The sequence below is a fragment of the Macaca mulatta genome, chromosome 7 (assembly GCF_049350105.2).
Source record: "Macaca mulatta isolate MMU2019108-1 chromosome 7, T2T-MMU8v2.0, whole genome shotgun sequence".
Lineage (NCBI taxonomy): Eukaryota > Metazoa > Chordata > Mammalia > Primates > Cercopithecidae > Macaca > Macaca mulatta.
The window spans coordinates 141,088,361-141,110,478 of record NC_133412.1 but is presented as its reverse complement, the minus strand read 5'-3'; the positions used below and the strand labels follow the sequence as shown (position 1 = coordinate 141,110,478).

Below are 22,118 nucleotides of genomic sequence, written 5' to 3'. Positions count from 1 at the left end.
ATTTGACAGCAAGGAGTTTCACAACTACCTTAACATATCTTTACATCATGTACTGAACACAATTCTCTTGGGGGCTGTGTTCTAAAGGATAGGCCTATGCCCTCAATGTAAAATATATATATGCATCTATCAAATGCTACAATTTTATATATATAATTTTTATTTTATATATATATAATTTGTTATAAGGCATAATTACAGAATATATACCTAATGAACCCAGCACCTAATTTATAAATTAAAATATTTCCAATCTGCTATTGACTAAATGTTTGTGTCCTCCCAAAATTAATTATTAAAACCCTAATTCCCAATGTAATGGTATTTAGACCTAGGGCCTTTAGCGAGGTAATTAGGGTTAGATTAAGTCTTGAAGTTGGAGTCCCTATGATGGGAACAGCCATGTGAGGACATAATCAGGAAGAGGGTACCTAACCATGCTTCCACCCTGATCTCAGACTTCCAGCCTTCAGAACTGTGAGAAATAAATGTTTGTTATTTGAGCTACCTAATCTATGGTAATTTGCTACAGCAGCCCAAGCTAACTAAAACACAATCCCAATGAAGTTACACATGGGCCCCTACCGAAAGCCATCTCCCTGCCTCCCTGCAATGATCATCACTATTCTGAATTGTGCATTTTTTCACTCTTGCCTTTTTTTAAAGAAGTTCTTAACTGTTGCAGTTTTCTTTCTTAAAAGGAATTAGTATTTCACTTCCTACTGTCAATTTTATATATACTCTCTAGTTTATGAAAGGAGCTTTACAAAAGCATGCACAATTTGGCTTCTACCTTTTTAAAGTTATCATCCTAGAGTAAGATGACACGTATTACAAATTGGGTACGTTCATGTATTTAAAATGAATTTCGTATTCCCTTTTTTGTTCCTGTTTGTGTGTGTTTCCACATTGTGTGCGGGGGGAGGGGATGGGGAAGAGTAAAGCCTTTATCTAATATATCAGAAAAAAATATCTGCCTGTATGTCTCTCTTCCCCCTAATATAAGTACTTCAAGATATGAAATTATTTCTTATGTGCTCTAATTTCCAGGTACCTAGCAGAGTGCTAAATGTCAAATGATTATTTTTCAACTAGTCTCGCCAATTAGAGACCAGATGCTTTAAATGTTTCACAGTCAGAGCTGGTCAACAACAACAACAATAAATATTGTTCTTTTGATCAGTATTTTCCTTACATAACAGATCTCTTCCTTTCTCAGGCCCAAGTTTACCAATTATCTCTCTAGATGGCAAATCAGTATAAGTCACTACTTCACTTCCTCAGCTGCTAAATAAAAATCTTAGGTGGCAATGAAATTGTTAAGTGAGACCATTTTCTCAAGAGTCATACAGTGCTAAGGAGTCCGTCTGGGTAAGCACACTATCACACATACAAGTTCAATTTAATCGTATTTGAGCTATTCTCAACCACAGATGCCAATACGACATTGAGACATCAACTGTTTTCTACTGAAAGACAGCATCATCTACAAAGCAAACTATACATAAAATGACCGAGAAGCCCCTACTATTTGACAGCAAGGAGTTTCACAACCACCTTAACATATCTTTATATTATGTACGAAACACAATTCTCTTAGGGGCTATGTTCTAAAGGATAGGCCTATGCCCTCAATTATGTCACCATTATGCAATATGCTCGTGATTACAAATTTGTCCATCCACTTGAAGGAGCAAAACTGACAGTTACTGTCACTTCAGAATTGAAATCATGTTGTATGGCCTCCGTCAAAAGTATTATTTGTTAGAAAACTTTCCTGACTCATCTCTTGATTCTGCTCAATGCACAAGATTATCTAAAACTCCCTCTGGGTGTGGAGAGGAACCAGAAGAGAAAGTGCCTGAAGAATTTAAACCTGTCATGAGACATCAATATAAAGAACCTTTCTTAAGGGACAACTGCATTGTTATTCCAGAAGGCTTAACAGTTACACGTTAAGAAGCAAAGCTTAGAGAACTATTCATATAAATGTTTAATTAGTCTGGAATTAGTTCTCACACTGTAAAAAATGAAAATTTAAAAACTGAAACACACTGGAGCACATGCCAGGCCTCTTTACAAAACCCACACCTTTTCACATAATCCAGCTGAAAAGCCTCAGTCAGGAATCCATATGGATTTTGATAAGTCATTCTACAGAAAAACCTTGAGAAGGTGGACATCTTCCTCAGAAGGCCATCAGTGCACTATTTCAAACCCCTAATGCAAAAAAAGAAAAAAAAATTACTTATCTGTGCCTGTAACTTGCCAGATATGCCCATTTCTTAACGTAACTCAGTTTTAAAGTCCACTTTTAAAATACCCTCACTATTACCATTGTATTTCAATATCAACCTGAAGCTGTGGTAAGGATCTCAAATGGAATGCTGGGAGAGATGGACCAATGAGACAGGCAAGTGGCCGCAACCATCCCAGTGTGTTACTCCATGTCCATCAACACAGTCTACCTGCTCAGTTCCCAATGGGGAGCACCTCCATTCATACTGTGTCAAAGACACACTTCATTTTCTCTACCTACCTTCCCCTCACCACTGAAATATAAGTTTTTCTTGCCAATGGGTTACTCCCACTATACCTGAAGTAAAAGAAAGAGAACAGCTCGCAGCACGAGATGTTAATCAACGTGATTAACAGAGGAGATTTCTCTGGTGGTGATTTGACAAAAGTAGAATTATTGTCATCTCTGCTAGAACCAGCTGGTTTTATTTTTAGCTATATCTCTAACAGTATATCTTACTTGAGACAACAAAGGAAACAACTATTCTTTTCTCACTACCCCAATCCCTATCATTTCCCTAATTAGCTTGTAACTAGGATATCACAAAGACAGGAAGAAGAAGGTGTGTTATGTGTGGTAGGACATTATGTTTCACTCTTAGCAGCTTCTGTCCTTTTTTCGGCTTCTCATAATTGTATTACATATGGATTTAGGGCTCAGCATTGAATTTCAATAAAAGATAACTGTTATCCCCTTCATGGCAACCTACTGCAAATACTTCTAAACTACTTTACTTCATTATGCTAAAATATTACATTTACATATATGTGTATACAACATATTTCTGCTTCAAGGAAGATCATCAAGAAAGTAAAAGGACAGAATGGGAGAAAATATTTGAAAATCAAATATCTATTAAGGGTCTTGTATCCAATATATAAAATTAGCTCTTTAAAACACATAATAAAAAGACAACCCAATTACAACCGGGCAAGAGATTTAAATAGACATTTCTCCAAAAGAGATATACAAATGGTCACTAAGCACTTGAAAATTCTCAACATCATTAGCCATTAGAAAATGCAAATAAAAACCACAATGACATAACCACTTCACAAGCACTACAAGGATTATTGTAATTTTTAAGAAAAAGATGACAAGTATTAGTGACGATATGGAGAAACTGGAACCCTAGCTCATTGCTGGTAGGACTTTGGAAAAGTGGCTTTACAGTTCCTCAAAATATTAAACACAGAGTTGCCATATGATCCAGCAATTCTACTCCTGGGGATATAACCAAGAGAAATAAAAACATGTCCAAACAAAAGCTTGTACATGGATGCTTATTACTGCATTATTCATAATACCCAAAATGTGAAAATAAACCAAATGTCCATCAACCGATAAATGGATAAACAAAATGAGTTATATTTATACAACAGTATATTATTTGGCAATGAAAAGGAATGAAGAATACTGATAACATGCTGCAACACTAATTTTGAAAACATTACGCTATATGAAAGAAGTCAGTCACAAAAGAACACATGACTCCACTTTTATGAAATGTCCAGAACAGGCAAATCTATAGAGATAGAAAACAGTGATTTCGGAGGGCTGGCGGAAGATGGAAATGCAGAGTGAGAGAGTGGCTGCTCCTGGGTACAGGGTTTCTTCTTCGGATGGTGAAATGTTTTGGAATTAGACTGTGGTGATTGTTGCACAATCTGTGAATATGCTTAAAAAATAATAATAATAAAAAAAAGAACCCTAAATTGTGTACTCTAAAAGGGTGAATTGTATAGTACGTAAATTATATCTCAAAAAGTTGTTAAAATTTTTGTTTTTTGAAGGCTTTTTATAATGTGTCCTTTATAAAATAGACCTTTACAAAAAGGTCTATTAAAAAAATGACATCTATTTTCTCATATGTATTCTTGAATATGAAAGTTCTGGCATTCAACAAATAGATGTCAGCCTACTGACGTTATCCTCTGGTGTAGTAGAATTCTGCCATAGTGAAATCCCTCTCTGCCCATCTTTTACTACTCTACTTGACCTTGTCTTAGTTCTCATGCTCATCTTAAAAGATGAAGTCCTCAGCAGGTCCTAGATCCTGAAGGAGCAAATAACAGATGTCATCAGTGCCTATTATTTTAGAAATAAGAAATAAGAAGACTGCAGCTGGGCTATTTATCTAAGACAATGCAACAGAATCCACTTTAAAATTTAAAAGAGTTGGCCAGGAGCAGTGGCGCACACCTATAATCCCAACACTGGGAGGCCAAACAAAGCAGGAGGATCCCTTGAGGCCAGGGATTTACAACTAGCCTGGGCAACATGGCAAGACCCCCATCTCTACAAAAAAATTTTAAAAGTAGCATGGCATGATGGTATGTGCCTGTAGTCCTAGCTACATGGGACACTGAGGCAGGAAGATCACCCAACCCCAGTAGTTGAAAGCTGCAGTAAGCTATAATGGAGTCATTGCACTGCCATTTGGGCAAGAGAGCAAGACTGTCTCCAAAAAATAAAAATAAGAATTTAAGAGTTGTATTTGTAGAATTGGCACTACAAATCCATCTCTAGCATACAACTGGTATATCTTCTGGTTATCTTTGAAAGTTAAAGATATATCTTTAACTTAAAGATATCTTACACTCAAAGTAATTGCCTAATCATCCTCACATACGTAAAAAAAGTTAAAGGATGGTCTTCCTGGCATATCCAAAAATTAACTCTCTCTGAAAGGATTCCTATACAAATCTATCTTATACCAAGTACACTATAGTCAGATTTCATTCATTTTACCAAAATTTATTGAGCACTCACCACCTACTAAACACTGAAACTACATAAATAAATTAAATTAGAAAAGACCCTACCATAAAAGAATTCATCACTATGGAGAAACACAAATGCCTTGTAAACAGGCAATATGATGGTGTGCTATATAGCAGAGGAGAGTATGGTGCTGTCAGGAAAGCATTCAAAGTCAGAAGCCTAAATTCTACAAAGAGCCAGGAAGGCTGTAGACTATAACCAGGAGACACCTTGCTGAGATTTCTCATCTGATCCTACCATTCATTCAATGTATGGACATTCCCCCCACCAATAAGAGTCAGGGATTGAACAACATGCTCCAGATTCCTCAATAATATACACTTCCTGCCCTCAAGGGGCTAATTTTCAAATTATGTCAACTAGAGTACTCCAGAAACTCTTTTCTCTGATAGGGGAATGAAATAGAGAATATGAAACAAATAAAACTAAAAATAAAAGGTATTCTTCCACATATTATTTAACATACTCTACAGGAAGGAGGTCAAGATTTTAAGTTCAGATATTTTAAACTCCCTTTAGCTATCAACTCTCTGAGGGTAGAAACAGCACCTTGTATCCTCAGCCAGAATTCCTAATTCCCATTAAATAGGTGTCAAATAAATAAAGAAATGAAACAATGGTAAGCAACAAATGCCATAAATACCACTTTCCTGAGCTAATTATTGATGGCATTTTACTACTTCCTTCACAATATGCCTGTTTACTTTCTCCTTTTCTCTTCTCTTGCCCTCCCACTTCTTTCCTCTCTTTTTATCTTTATCTCTTCCTTTCTCTCCTATTTGAAATCTGCATCTTAAAGACTGCCACCAGCTGTTCTCACAGGCAATTGCTTTGCTAAGTAGGCCACAAGGATCCTAGTGAGCAATGAAGTATTCACAGTTTTCTAATTAAAAAGCGCCACCTAGTGGTTACAGTTCCCTTTATCCTGATTGTACCAGGAAATCTGAAAGTTAAGCAGTATTAACAAATTCCAGGTCTTCTATGGTGCCAGCTTGGTCTAATGGCAGCATCAGATACAATGAACCCATTTCCTTTCACATCTGACAACCAAGTTAGAAGTAACTCATGTTGATAGTCTACGAAGCTTTGTAGTCAGGTGTATACTGACTTTACTTATTACCCTAAAGTAGACAAATTATGTTACTTCAATTCTGGTAGAATTAAAGGTATAGGCAGTGCCTGACTCGGCAGGAGCACGGAGGTAGCTCCTGCTCTTCCTGAACTCCTCAGCAGAGATGTATTCAAGGTGGCTGACTAGAAAGATTGGACACTCACCCTCTCCAGAAAGAAGAACCAGAATTACTAATAGGTAATCAAAATAATCACACCTCAAATAGAACATCTAGAAGAGAACGCTAGTGTCCAACAGGCTCTAGTCACAGGAAACACCTGAGGCAAAGAAGGAGAAGGAAGCAAGTGACCAACTCAGCCAAGATCAGCTATGAGCCCCAAGGGACTCACTATCACAGGGAAAGGGTAAGTGAGAGAACCTTAACAATCCATGTTCCCACTGTGGACTGCTGCAATCCAAACCATGGGAAAGCTCCTCTACCCACACAAACCCTGACACTAGCAAGGGTGGTCATCTGGAGACACACAAGGGCTTTGCACCAGACAAGGAACTCATGCTGGGTCAGTCACACCCCCAAGGCCTAAGCTGCTACCGCAGAGCACCAATATGAGAGCACAGCTGTCATAGGACTGCATCCTGACCTGGAAATCAGAGGCCACGTATCTCCACATTCTGGGATCTCCCACTAACAACTCCACTGTTGACCCAAATGGCTACAGCAGCATAACACCGGCTGGATTCAAAGGTGCTCCAGGTCCCCAGTATTCTAGTCCATAGAAAACAATGCTCCTCAGGGAATGGTGCAGTGTGCCAAAAAGTTACAGTGTACCAAAAGTGCATTCTACTGGAAAGGCAGCACAAATTCTGCGCTCAAGCTCACCAGTAGAAAGATCTCCTTCCCTTCTCTGCATGTTGCCATAGCAGTAGCTGTCACTAGGAGCCCAGATGGGTAAGCATGATAGCTGTCTGGAGCTGGAAGCAGTGACCCTGCCTGCACCAATGAGTGGCCTCTGTGCTCAGCTTTACACATATACAGCAGGAGCCTCTCTCCTCCTCTGCATACCACTACAGCCACTGCCACTGCTGCTATTGCCAGGGGCTGGGGGTGGACAAGCCGGAGGGCTGCCTGTTTGGGGCTGTAAGTAGTAACTGTGCCCCCACTGGTGGTGTGGCCTCCATGCTTAGACTCATACATGAACATGAGGTCCCTCCCCTCCTCAGCATAGCAGTACAGTACTGTTGCCACCAAGAGTGGACAAGTCTAAGAGCTATGTGTCTGGGGCTGTGGATGGTGACCCTGCAACACAGCCACCATCAACATTAGCGCATACTACTTGGGGCCCAGAGGGTCTTCTCATCACAGCTGCTGCCACTGCCCACACCATACCAAATTCCCAGGGACCTGAGAACTTGCTCACCTGCCCACCCCACCTCTGCCACCACCACCTCAACATCTGAGCAAGCCACGGGGGAGCCAAGAATTGAATCTCTTGGTCCCACTAAAACTAGTGCCACTGCACACTGTCCTGGGGCCTAAGAACAGGTATGCTCAGCCCACCACTGCCACCAATAAGGCCCAAAGAATGACCTACCTAGCATTCCTGTCCCACCAAACTTCACTATACACTCCACTGATAACCACGCCATAAACCATGGAGGAAATCACAGATAACACAGATATTGTGTATAGCTAAAGAAATCATACAGAGACTATACAACTGAATGCACCCAGAATCAAAGCCAAAGAGCGCACTCAACGAGCACCATTGATACATCTCCTATGAAAGAAAATCCAAAAGCAGGAGCTAAACATTGGGTACACATGGACATAAAGATGGGAACAACAGATGCTGGAAAATACATGAAGTAGGAGGGAGGGAGGAAGACAAAGACTGAAAACTATTTATTGAATACTGTGCTCACTTCCTGGGTGACATGTTCAATTGTACTCCAAACTCCAGCATCACATAATATAACTTTGTAACAAACTTGAATATGTACCCCTAGAATCTAAAACAAAAGTTGAATTAAAAAAATAAAAAATTAGAAGAAGCAACTATTATACTAGGTGTGCAGATGTCGACACAATGACATAGAAAAAATGAAATAGCAAAGAACTATGACACCTCCAAAGGAACATAATAATTCTCCAGTAACATATCCCAATAAAAAGAAATTCAAGAAATGCTGGGCCGGGCACTATGATTCACGCCTGTAATCCCAGCACTTTGGGAGGCCAAGGCAGGTGGATCACCTGAGGTCAAGAGTTCGAGACCAGCCTGGCCAACATGGTGAAACCCCCATCTCTACTAAAAATACAAAAAATTAGCCAGGCATGGTGGTGGGCACCTATAAACTCAGCTACTCAGGAGGCTGAGGCAGGTAAATTGCTTGAACCCAGAGGCAGAGGTTGCAGTGAGCCAAGGTTGTGCCATTGCCCTCCAGCCTGGGCAACAAGAGCAAAACTCTGTCTCAAAAAAAAAGAAAAAAAAAGAAATCCTGGAAACAGAATTCAAAATTATAACACTAAAGAAGCCCAATGAGATACAAGATAATTTCAAAAAACAATACAAAGAAATCAGAAAAACAATTCAGGAAATAAAGGAGGAGTTTACCACAGTGATAGAACAAAAAAGAAACAAACCAAAATTCGGGAACTGAAGAAGTCCTTGAAAAAAATACAAAGTACACTCAAAAGCATCAACAATAGACTAAACCAAGCAAAAGAAAGAGTCTCAGAACTTGAAGATGGGCCTTTTGAAATAACCCAGCCAGACAAAAAAAAAAAAAAAGAATAAAGAATAAAAAAGAATGAACAAAGTCTCCATAATATATGGGAAACCATAAAGCAACCAAATATATAAATTATCAGTATCCTCAAAAGGAAAAAGAGAACAAAAAGTCTCAAAAACCTATTTAATGAAATAATAGATGAAATTTTCCCAAGTCTACCAAGAGATTTAGACATCCAGGTACAGGAAGACCAGTGATCCAATGTGAAAGGTCTTCTCCATGACACATTGTATTCAAGCTGTATAAAGTCAATGACAAGGAGAAAAGTCTTAAAGCAGCAAGAGGAAAATGTCTAGTCACCTATAAAGGAGCCCACATCAACAGCAGACTTCTCAGCAAAAACCTTGCACGCTAGGAGAGAATAGGATTATATATTCAAAGTGCTGAAAAAAAAAAAGAACTGCCACCCAAGGATACTATATCCAACAAAATTATCCTTCATAAATAAAGAAGAAATAAAGTCTTTTCTAAGCAAGCAAAAGCAGATGAAATTCATCACCACTAGACTAGCTCTTCAAGAAATGCTCAAGGGAGTGAAAACACACACACACACACATACAAAATATACACACAAAAATATAACACTAACTGGTAAAGCAATACACAAATGAAAAAGACAAAAAATTCTAATGATACCACCATAGAAAACCAGCAAACATTAACAACACAAAGGAACAAAACCTCAATAATAACCTTGAATATAAATGGATTAAATTCTCCACTTAAAAGATACAGACTCTCTGAATTGATTTTTTTTTAAATTATCTAACTATGTGCTGCCTATAATCAGTGCACTTTACCTGTGAAGACACATATAGACTCAAAGTAAATAAATGAAAAAAGATATTCCACACAAACAGAAACCAAAAGTGAGCAGAAATTCCTTCACTTGTATCAGACAAAACAGACATTAAGTCAAAAACAATAATAAAAGACAAAGAGGCTGGGCACAATGCCTGTAATCCCAGCTACTCAGAAGGCAGAGGTGGGAGGATCACTTGAGGCCAGGAGCTCGAGACTACCCTCGAAAACATACTGAGACCCTATCTCTTAAAAAAAAAACAAAAAAAAAAACACACAGAAAGACAAGGTCATTATATAATGATAAAGGGATCAATCCAGCAAGAGGATATGCATAAATCAAGTATTACTAGATCTAAAGAAAAAGATAGGCTCTAATACAGTAATAGTAGGGGACTTCAACATCCCAATCTCAGCATTAAAGAGATCATCTAGACAGAAAATAAACAAACATTGGACTTAAACAGGACTTTAGACCAAATGGACCTAACAGATATGTACAGAAAATGTTACCCAACATCTGTAGAATATAAATTTTTCTCATCTGCACATAGAAAATTCTCCAGGATTTACCATACGTTAGGCTATGAAACTAATCTTTACAAAGCTAAAATCATATCAAGTATCTTAGATCACAATGGAGTAAAACTAGAAATCAATGCCAAGAGGAACTCTGAAAACTATACAAATACATGGAAATTAAACAACATGCTCCTGAGTGACCACTGGGTCAATGAAAGAAATAAGATAAAAATTTTTTTAATTTCTTGAAACAAAGAAAATGGAAATACAACATACCAAAACCTGTGGGACATAGCAAAATTATGTTAAGAGGGGAGTTCATAGCAATAAACACCTACATCAGAAAAACTGAAAAATTTCAAATGAACAATCTAAACATGCACCCCCAAAAACTAAAAAAGCAAGAACAAAGCAAACCCAAAATTAGCGGAAGAAAAGAAATAATAAAGATCAGAGCAGAACTAATGAAATAAAAATACAATACAAAATGGTCATTGGAAAAGATAAACAAAATTGATAAACCACTAACCTGATTAACCAAAAAAAGAAGAGAGACGTCCCAAATAAACAAAATCAGAAATGAAAAAGGAGACATTGCAGCTGACACCAGAGAAGTACAAAAGATCATCAGAGACTATTATGAACTACATGCTAGGAAAGTAAAAAACCTAGAGAAAATGGAGAAATTCCTGGAAACACATTAATACAGGAGTTACTAAGAAATAATTTTTAGGCAGATAGAAAGGGTAAAGGTTCTCGGTGGAAATTTTCCTGTAAGTAGCAACCCCCAAACCATTTCTTTTCTAACAGAAAATGCATCTTGAAGAGCCAGGATGGCAAGTTTCGATATGCAAATTCTGACGATTAGAAACTAGGTCCACCTAACATGGCTAACATGGCCAACATGGCGATTCTCGCCCTCTTCTCCTTGTCACCACAAGTACCAAGTGTCATGGCCGCCTCCAGATAACTCACATGTGTTCAAGACATAGTGGTGACCCGCATTTGCATATTAAAGGCTAAGGTGGGAGGGCCAGGTTTTTCACGGGCTGCATGAATGACACACCTGGTAAGACCAATCCCTGAGTTGTATGCAAATCAGACACCGCCCCCTCCAGCCTGCTAACATAACTAACTACTTCACCACTGCACACATGGTTTCTCTCTCAGAGACCCCCTCCCTCTGTCTCTGTATGGGTGAGCATCTTCCTTCTTTCTTGCCTATTAAACTCTCCACTCCTTAAAACCATTCCACATGCGTCCATGTCATTTTATCTAAATCAGCCAGAGACCAAGAACTGCGGTGTTCCTCCATTCACTGGAGCCATATCAATACAATCCAACAAGATTGCATCAGGAAAAATAGAAAATCTGAACATAATGAGTATCAGGATTGAGCCAGAAACAAAAAGTCTCCCTAGTAAAAAAGCCCAGTACTGAATAAATTCACTGCTGAATTCTACCAAATGTATAAAGAAAAACTCGTATCAGTCCTCCTCAAGCTATTCCAAAAAGTTAAAAGAGAAGGAAATTCTCCCTAACTCATTCTGTGAGGCCAGCATTACCCTGATACCAAAACCAGACAAAGCTACAACAAAAAAATATAGACCAATAACCCTGTTGAAGGTAAATGGAAAAGTCTTCAATGAAATACTACCAAACTAGATCCAACAGCATATCTGAGAGATAATATACCATGATCAAGTGCGATTCCTCCAAAGGATATAAGGTGGTTCAATATACACAAATAGGCCAAGCATGGTGGCTCACACCAATAATCCCAGCATTTTGGGAGGTCAGGGCCAGAGGATTGCTGGGGCCCAAGATTCAAGACCAGCCTGAGTAACACAGGGAGACTCTGTCTCTACAGAAAAATTTTAAAATTAGCTGGGCACAGTGCCACACACCTGTGGTCCCAGCTACTCAGGAGCCTGAGGTGGGAGGGTTGCTTGAGGCCAGGAAGTCGAGGCTGCAGTGAGACATGATCACACCACTGCACTGCAGCTTGGGCAACAGAGCAAGATCCTGCCTCAAGGGAAAAAAAAAAAAGCTATATATATGCAAATCAATAAACATGATACATCATATCAACAGAATGAAGGACAAAAATCATATAACCATATCAATAAATGCAGAAAAAGCATTTGACAATATTTAATACCTCTTCATGACAAAAAGTCTCAACAAACCAGGCATAAAAGAACCATACCTCAAAATAATGAAGGCTATATATGACAAATACACAGTTAACATCACACTGAATGGGGAAAAGTTGAAAGTCTTTCCTCTATGAACCAGAACGAGATAAGGATGCCCACTTTAACCACTCCTATTCACCATAGTACTGAAAGTCCTAGACAGAGGAATAGGCAAGTGAAAGAAATAAAAGGCATCCAAATTGGAAAAGAGGAAATCAAATTGTCCCCCTTTGCAGATGACATGGTCTTATATACTAGGAAAACCAAAAGACTCCGCCAAAAACTCACAGAATGGATAAATTCTATAAAGTTACAGAATACAAAATAAACACACAAAAATCAGTAGCATTTCTAGACACCAATAATGAAATAGTCAAAAAAGAAAGGAAGAAGGCAATCACATTTACAAAAAGTACAAAAATACATATAATACCAACAAATAAATTTAACCACGGAGGTGAAAGATCTCCAAAAAAAATCAAACTACACTGATGAAAGAAACTGAAGAGGACACAAATAAATGGAAAGACAACCCACGCTCATGGATCAGAAGAATTAATATTGTTAAAATGACCATACTGCCCAAAGCAATGTAAAGATTCAATGCAATCTCTACCAAAATGCCAATGTCATTTTTCCCAGAAATAGAAAAAACAATCCTAAAATTTGTATGGAACCACAAAAGACCCTGAACAGCCAAAGCAATCCTGAGCCAAAAGAACAAAGCTGGAGGTATCACACCATCTGACTTCAAAACATATTACAAGGCTATAGTAACCAAAATTCCATAGCATTAGTGTAAAAACAGACACACAGACCAATGAGAAAGAATAGAGAACCCAGAAATAAATCCACGTATTTACAGCCAACTGATCTTTGACAAAATCCCCAAGAACATACATTGGGGAAAGGACACCCTCTTCAATAAATGATGCTGGGAAAACTGATTATATATATATTTATTCAGAAGAATGAAACTAGATCCCCATCTCTCACCACATACAAAAGCTAACTCAAGATGGATTAAGGACTTAAACATAAGATCCAAAAATATAAAGCTACTAGAAGAAAGCATAGAGAAAACTTTTCAGGACATTCGTCTGGGCAAAGATTTTACAACTAAGATCTCAAAAGCACAGGCAGCAAAAACAAAAATAGACAAATGAGACTATCTTAAACTAAGAAACTTCTGCATAGCAAAAGAATAGAGTGAAGAGACAACCTCATGAGTGGGAGAATATATTTGCAAATTACTTATCTGACAGGGGACTAATATCCAAAATATACAAGGAACTCAAACAACTCAACAGTAAAAATATAATATCATTTAAAAATGAGCAAAGGGGCTGGCCTCAGTGGCTTACGCCTATAATTCCAGTGCTTTGGGAGGCCAAGGAAGGAGTATCACTTGAGGTCAGGAGTTTGAGACCAGCTAGGCAACACAGAAAGAACCCATCTGTACAAAAGGAAAAATAAAAAAATTAGCTGGGCATGGAAGCATGCACCTGTAGTCCCAGCTACTCAGGAGGCTTAAGCAGGGGGGATCACTTAAGTCCAGAAGTTCGAGCTTGTAATGAGCTATGAACATGCCACAGCACTCCAGCCAGCCTGGCTGACAGAGCAGGATCTTGTCTCAAAAAAAAAGCCAGGCCGGGCGCGGTGGCTCAAGCCTGTAATCCCAGCACTTTGGGAGGCCGAGGCGGGCGGATCACAAGGTCAGGAGATCGAGACCACAGTGAAACCCCGTCTCTACTAAAAATACAAAAAATTAGCCGGGCGCGGTGGCGGGCGCCTGTAGTCCCAGCTACTCAGGAGGCTGAGGCAGGAGAATGGCGGGAACCCGGGAGGCGGAGCTTGCAGTGAGCCGAGATCGCGCCACTGCACTCCAGCCTGGGCGACAGAGCGAGACTCCGTCTCAAAAAAAAAAAAAAAAAAAAAAGCCAGTGGGGTGGAGGGGCAAAGGATATGAACAGACACTTCTCAAAAATATATGAATACATACAAATGACCAATAGGAACAAAAATGCTCAACATCACTAACCATCAGGGAAATGCAAATTAAACCACAATGAGATATCAAAGCACCCCGATTAGACTGGATATTATTGAAAATATAAAAAACAACAGATGCTGATGAGGATTCAGAGAAAAGAGAACTCTTATACACTGTTGGTGGAAATGCAAATTAGGAACTGCTATGGAAAAACAGTATGAAGATTTCTCAGAAAACTAAAACTACCATACAACCCAACAATATCAATACTGGGAATCTATCCAAAGGAAAAGAAATCAGCATATCAAAGGGATTCCTGAATTCACATGTTTATCACAACACTGTTCACAACACCCAAGGTATGGAATCAACATAAGTGCTCACCAATGGATGAGTGGATAAAGAAAATGTGATATATATACAATGAAATACAATGTGTATATGTGTGTGTGTATTTCACTGTGTGTATTTCATTGTGTGTGTGTGTGTGTGTGTATATATATGAATATATATATGAATCATGTCATCTGAAGTAACATGGATGGAACTGGAGGTCATTATGTTAAGCAAAATAAGCCCAGCACAGAAAGACAAATACCACATGTTCTCATTCACATGTGGGAGCTAAAAACCTTCATCTCATGGACATAGAGAAGAGATCAACAGATAACCAGAGACTCGGAAGGGTGGTTCAAGGGGAGAGGACAGGAGAAGTTGGTTATGGGTACAAACACATAGTTAGACAGAAGAAACAAGATCTAATGTTTGATAGCAGACCAGAGTGACTATGCTTAGTAACAATATTATGTGTATATCAGAGTAACTAGAAGAGAGGACTTGAAATGATACCACATAAAAATGATAAGCACTCATGATGATGGAGACTTGATCATTACACATTCTATGCATGCAGCAAACTCTCGCATGAACCCCATAAATATATAAAATATGACAAAGAGAAAAAAATAAATATTCATGTCCAAGGTACATAAGGTGTCCTATTTAAATGAGCAGTTTTCATTTAAAGTCAATAGTATATTTTATAAATAAGATTCAAGAATTATTCTACCCTGAAATACATTCATGGATATGAACCATAGTGATCTTGAGCACTGCTTAAATAACAGGAATGGGATGACTCATAGGAAATAATATTACAGTATTATTTACTGTAAATAATATAAAATACTTCATAACAGTATAAAATACTTTGTAACATGTCATTGGCTAAAATCTATGAGTTACTGAAGGTTTTCACAATCCGTACTTACTATTATCCCTGACCTCAGGATCTGTAAATTGTCCAGTGAGCTATATAAACTGACATTCTTTGCCCAGTGTTAAGAAAACGTATCTCAGCCAGGCATCGTGGCTCACGTCTGTAATTCCAGCACTTTGGGAGGCCGATGTGGGCAGATCACAAAGTTGGGAGTTCGAGACCAGCCTGGCCAACATGGTGAAACCCCATCCCTACTAAAAACACAAAAATTAGCTGGGTGTGGTGGCACACACCTGTTGTCCCAGCTACTTGGGAGGCTGAGGCAGGAGAATTGCTTGAACCCAGGAGGCGGAGGTTGCAGTGAGCCTAGATCATACCACTGCACTTCAGTGTGGCAACAGAGCGAGACTCAGTCTCAAAAAAAAAAAAAAAAAAAAGAGAAAAAAAAAAAAAAGGAAACATATCCCTTCAACACTGGCATGATCTGTCTACTTTAAAAGAGAAAAGGGGATGTATTGAATGGCTTTGACAAAAATGCTGACAGTGACATGAACAATAAGGTCCAGGCTGAGGTGGTCTCAGATAAAGATGAGGAACTTGTTAACTGGAGTAAAGGTGACTCTTGCTATGTTTTAGCAAACAGACTGGCAGCATTTTGCCCCTGCCCTAGAGATTTTTGGAGCTTTGAACTTGAGAGAGATGATTTAGGGTATCTGGTGTAAAAAATTTCTAAGCAACAAAGCATTCAAGAGCTGACTTAGGTGCTGTTAAAGGCATTCAGTTTTATGAGGGAAGCAGATTTCTGAAAGCAAAGCCTATCCTGGTAGTCAGAGCACACAGCAGGAACTGAGCAGGGAGGGGATGCCATCCCATCGCAGAGCACACTAACACACACACACACAAATAAACACTCAAACGGGGACCATGCAGACACGCTAATTCACCCAGTGCACACATCTTTGGGACAGGGGAGGAAACTGAAGTACCAGGAGAAAACACATGCAGACATGGGGAGAATGTGCAAATTCCACAGAGAGAGTGGCACCAGTTGGGAACTGGGATTTTTTGTTTTTGTTTTTCAGTTGTTTTTTTTTTTTTTGGTCATCGACGTTATAACAAAACAACATTATTTGAGGACCTGCTGTAATTCCCTAAATTTTATCCTGGCCTAGACTGTTTAGTAACAAAATATATGTGTATGTGTGTGTATGATGTGCACACACACATATGCACATGCACATAGGAAAGTTGTGGGTTATATCCTTGCTTTCATTAATAGATGCCAAAGGAAAGTCTCACATCAACTACAACGTTTGAGGGAAAAATACTTGCTTATACCCTAATAGGTTGTACTTGTTCAATACATTGGTTACAATAATAATTACCAGAGCTCTTGTTAAAAATATAGATTCCACCAGGCATAGTGGCTCATGCCTGTAATCTCAGCTACTCTGGAGGCTGAGGCAGGAGGATCGCTTGAGCCCAGGAGTTCAGGGCTGCAGTGAGCTATGACTGTACCACTGAACTCCAGCCTGGACAACAGAGAGACCCTGTCTGACATGACATAACATAACAAAATACAGATTCCTAGCCCTCCTCTAAGGACTCTGATTTCCCAGGTCTGGGGTGAAATTCAGGAATCTGTTGGGGTTTTTTGGTTTTGTTTGTTTGTTTACAAACTTTCTCAGTGATTCATATGATCACACATATTTGAGAAATACTGTTCCAGAAGAAACTGACTAAACTCCAGCATGTAGCATGCCTGCTCTATGAGATGGTTCTCAATGTTTCCCTGGTCTTCCCCATTACTCTATGCTACAACCAAATACAAATAAATGTCTGCCATTTCCTCAAATGTTCTATATCTCCATTTCTTTCTTCTTACTACATTCTTTTCTTAAGATGACCTTCTCTCTTTATTCATTGGTAAATATCATCTATAGCACCTTTAATCTTCTGTATTACCACCTCTACTTGTTTATGTCAATTTTTTTTCTGGGGACTAAGCATTATTGGAGGATAGGAATGATGCCCTAACTTGTCCTATATTCCTAAGACCAAGCACAGAGCCTGTCATACAGCACATATGCCATTAATGTTTGTTGACTGGATTAACTAATGTTCTCAGACCCCTGGGTGACCACATATTATAGAAACTTATCTTCATAAAATCATACACAGTATTAGAACTTTAAAATAATAATATGCATTTAGATTAGATTTTTCTCCTCTTGAAGGTTTTCTTTATGGGCCATTTATCTGTGCATATATTAACTGGCCAAATGAGAAATGAGATTAGACATAACCATAAACCATATTTATAGGAGAGAAATATTGATGTGATACAAACTGCTACATTTTATATGAGCATATAAAAGAAAAATGCAAATATGAAATAGATTTATAACTAATTCGGCAACATTCTTTAAACAGTAAAATTTGTATTTTTTAATCAATCTCCAACAAAAAAATAATGTTAGAGTTGAAAAAAAAATCCACAAGAAAAAATTCAATTTTTAAATTGGAAGAACATTACTTTATTGGCATAAGTCAATGGAGTATAGAAAACATATCTTGGGGGGGTAAAATAATTATTACATAAGAAATTCAGTTGCTTTTCATATCTAAAATTAACAACTAAAGTTTTTTCCTTTGTACTGCTCTAGTCATTTTAAAAACAAAATATTCTTATAAACATGATAGCACCATAAATACTAAAATAAAAACTGATAAATGCTTATAAATATAAATGAACTTTAAATTCTTAAACCAAAATAAATGGCTCCCCCTACTCATTCCCTGGAGAAAAAGAAAAAGAAAAAAAAAAGCTTTCTTTCCTAGAATAAGGCAGAAACTACTCTTCAGCTAACCCAACAGCCCCAAGCTCTTGGTTTGCCAGTTCAATTACAGATGCTCAAAGGAGCTAAATACTAGGTTTCTGAGCCTCCATTCCAACTATGGGTGATCTAGTAGCAGAGAACCGAAGGGGAGAAAAAGCATTTTTTCCTCAACCCTCCTAAGTATGTCCTTAGCACAGACTTTTATAACAGAAGGCAGATTAACAAGAGAAAAACAGATAGGTTTATTAACGTGTGCAGTGCATATCACACAGGAAAAGCCCTCAGTGAAAAGTAACGCAAGGCAGTAGTTTATGAGTCTGGCTTATATAGTATATCCAACAAAGAACAATAAATTTTAGAGAAGTGACAAGGCAAAGGAAAGCAGTCCCAGACTTCCAGAGGTGGGAAACCGTGGAAAGGTAAATATATGGAAGGCACTAATGGAGTAAAGTCGGCTTGCAGATTCCTCTGGCGCCGTCTCTGAGATGATAAAGGGTTTTTTTCCAGTAAAGAATTTACATCCTGTCTTTAGGGGAGAAAGGAAGGAGGGAGGACAGCAAGACTTTTTTCTCTGTAAATCTGTAAATCTGTGTCCTGCTTTTAGGCAGAGAGCTCTACTGCATCTTAACTGTTTTCAGCTCGAGAATCCTTCATATTTTGGGGAGGCATATTCTGGTTTCCTACAGTACTAAACTTTACAAAACTTCACAGAATACTATAATTGCCTGCCTACTTGCATGTACCCCTTATTACAGTGTAAGCTCCCTTAAGTTAGGGACAGTTTATTCCTAAATCTCTGAACAAACTATGAAACTCTTTCAGAATAATCAAACACATGCATCAGTTTAATTCGGTTTGTACAGACATCTTCCCTGGAGTTTCCACCTTCTTGCTCCAATCTGTACTAGTCATCCCTAGGCTTGCTACTCAGCTGTCATCCTGGACTTTTGTTCACCATCATCTTGCAAATTTCCACTCTCTCTCCAGTGTTACATTCCCCATTTTCCTAGATTTCATGCCTTCTTTCATACACTTCAATAGCTTCCTGTGGGGAGATGTGTAGGAGATAAATTTTTTGGCACCTTGCATGCTAAAAAAAAATCTTTAGGCTATTCTCATAATTGATTGACTATTTGGTTGGAATTAGAAATCTATGTTTGTCATAATTTTCCCTCAGCACTTTGAAAGTATTGCTTCCTTGTCTACTAGCTTTCATTGTTACTTTTGAGTTAAGTCTGACACTCCACTAATCCCTGTTCCTTTCCTTGTGACTTGTTTTTACTCTCTTGCACTCTGAAATGTCCTGGTAATACGTCTTTTTCCCCCTCATTAATGGTGCTGAGCACTTTCAATTTAGAAACAGATGTCCTTCAATTCTGGAAATTTTTCTTGCATTATTTCACTGATAATTATTTCCCTTGGCTGGGCACAGTGGCTCACGCCTGTAATCCCAGCATTTTGGGAGGTCGAGGCAGACGAATCACCTGAGGTCTGGAGTTCGAGACCAGCCTGGCCAACATGGTGAAACCCCATCTCTATTAAAAATACAAAAATTAGCCAGGTGTGGTGGTGCATGCCCATAATCCCAGCTACTCGGGAGGCTGAGGCAGAAGAATTGCTTGAACCCGGGAGGCGGAGGTTGCAGTGAGCCGGGATCATGCCACAGGACTCCAGCCTGGGCAACAGAGTGAGACTCCATCTCAAAAAAAAAAAAAAAAAAAAAATTCCCCTTCCGTTTTCTTTGATCTCTCTCTCTCTCTCTCTCTCTGATAGTCTTTGTAGAAAGGAGATGGGCCTCCTGAGTAGATTCTCCATTATTTTTAATATTTCTGTAATATTTTTATATTTCTTTGGCTTTTATATGCTGGGAGATTTCTTCAATCTTATCTTCCCACTCATCATTTTAAAATTTTCTTCTATCACATTCTGTGAGCTCTTTTTCCCTTTTGCAATCTCTTATTCTTGTTTCATATAGCAATACATTATCTGATCTCACAGAGATAATTACATCAGATTCTGTGCTCAGTGATTTACATTCACCATATTTAATCATCACAACCAACCTATTGGTAGATGTCATTATCCCTGCAAGAATGCCAAACAGACATCTCAAACTCAATATATATATATATAGGAATGAACTCCTGATCTTCCCCCTAAAATCTGCTCTGTCCACAGTGTTCCTCTTGTCAGCTGATAACAGTTCCATCCATTCAGTTCCTGAGCCAAAAACATAGGCTCCTTTTTGTTTCACATAACACACTCAAATCATCAGGAAATCCTGTTGTCTCAATCTCAAAAATATATACAAAATTCAATCATTCCTCACCATCTTCACTGATAATACTCGTTAAGTTATCTCATCTGTGATATGGTTTGAATATTCTCCCACCCAAATCTCATGTTGAATGTTAATCCCCACCATGGAAAATGGGGCCTAGTGGAAGGTGTTTGGGTCACAGGGGCAGATCCCTCATGGCTTGCTGCTGTCTTGACGCTAGTGAGTTCTCAAGAGATCTGGTGGTTTAAAAGTGTTGGGCACCTCACCCTCTACTCTCTCTCTTGCTCTTGCTTTTGTCATGTGATGGGCCTGCTCCCTCATTGCCATCTACCATAAGTAAAAGCTCCCCTGAGGCCTCCGTGGAAGTTGAGTAGATGCTGGTGCCATGCTTCCTGTATAGCCTGCAGAATCATGAGCCAATGAAATCTCTTTTCTTTATAAATTACCCAGTCTCAGGTATTCCTTTATAGCAACACAAGAACAGCCTAACAAAATCTGTTGCCTAGGTTACTAGGAAAACCTCCTAATGATTCTCCCTTCTTTTATCCTTAATGCCCTACAGTCTATTCTCAACTCAGCAATACCAGAGCAAACCTTTTAAAACCTCATTCAAGTTTTTGCTCAAATGTCACTGGCTCAATGATGCCAACCCTGACTATCCTAATTCTGCACCTCCTTTCTTCCATATTCAGTATCTCCTTACCCTGCTCTACTTTTCTCTGCTTACAGCAATTATTATTTTTAACATACAATTCCTTTATATTGCCTCCCCCACCCCCCCTCCTCTATCATTAAAATGGAAACTGTATAAAGGGAAAGACTGTCATTATTTTATTCACTAGAATACCCCAACACATAGAAGAGTAACTAATAATATTTGTTGAATTAATTAATAATAACACCTTTATACATGAGGGAAGTAAGGCCTAGAAAGATTAACTTGTCACACATCTAAAACATGAAAAATTTGGTTAGAACTCAGGTTGGCTGGGCGCGGTGGCTCAAGCCTGTAATCCCAGCACTTTGGGAGGCCAAGACAGGCGGATCACGAGGTCAGGAGATCGAGACCATCCTGGCTAGAGACGGGTGAAACCCCGTCTCTACTAAAAAATACAAAAAACTAGCCGGGCAAGGTGGCGGGCGCCTGTAGTCCCAGCTACTCGGGAGGCTGAGGCAGGAGAATGGCGTGAACCCGGGAGGCGGAGCTTGCAGTGAGCTGAGATCCGGCCACAGCACTCCAGCCTGGGTGACACAGCGAGACTCCGTCTCAAAAAAATAAATAAATAAAAATAAAAAATAAAAAAATAAAAATAGAA

General features: G+C 38.7%; 1 protein-coding gene and 1 long non-coding RNA gene across 22 annotated transcripts in view; one reads left to right on the top strand and one right to left on the bottom strand.

Moving 5' to 3' along the window:
- The window catches only part of RAD51B (RAD51 paralog B), an 851,179-nt gene that overhangs the window by 738,315 nt on the left and 90,746 nt on the right, over nt 1–22,118 (bottom strand). The gene's annotated exons all lie outside the window — the stretch shown is intronic.
- On the top strand, nt 15,964–20,187 carry LOC144330345 (uncharacterized). The gene is made up of 2 exons (XR_013396412.1): nt 15,964–16,765; nt 18,293–20,187. It is a non-coding gene; the product is annotated as an uncharacterized LOC144330345 (long non-coding RNA).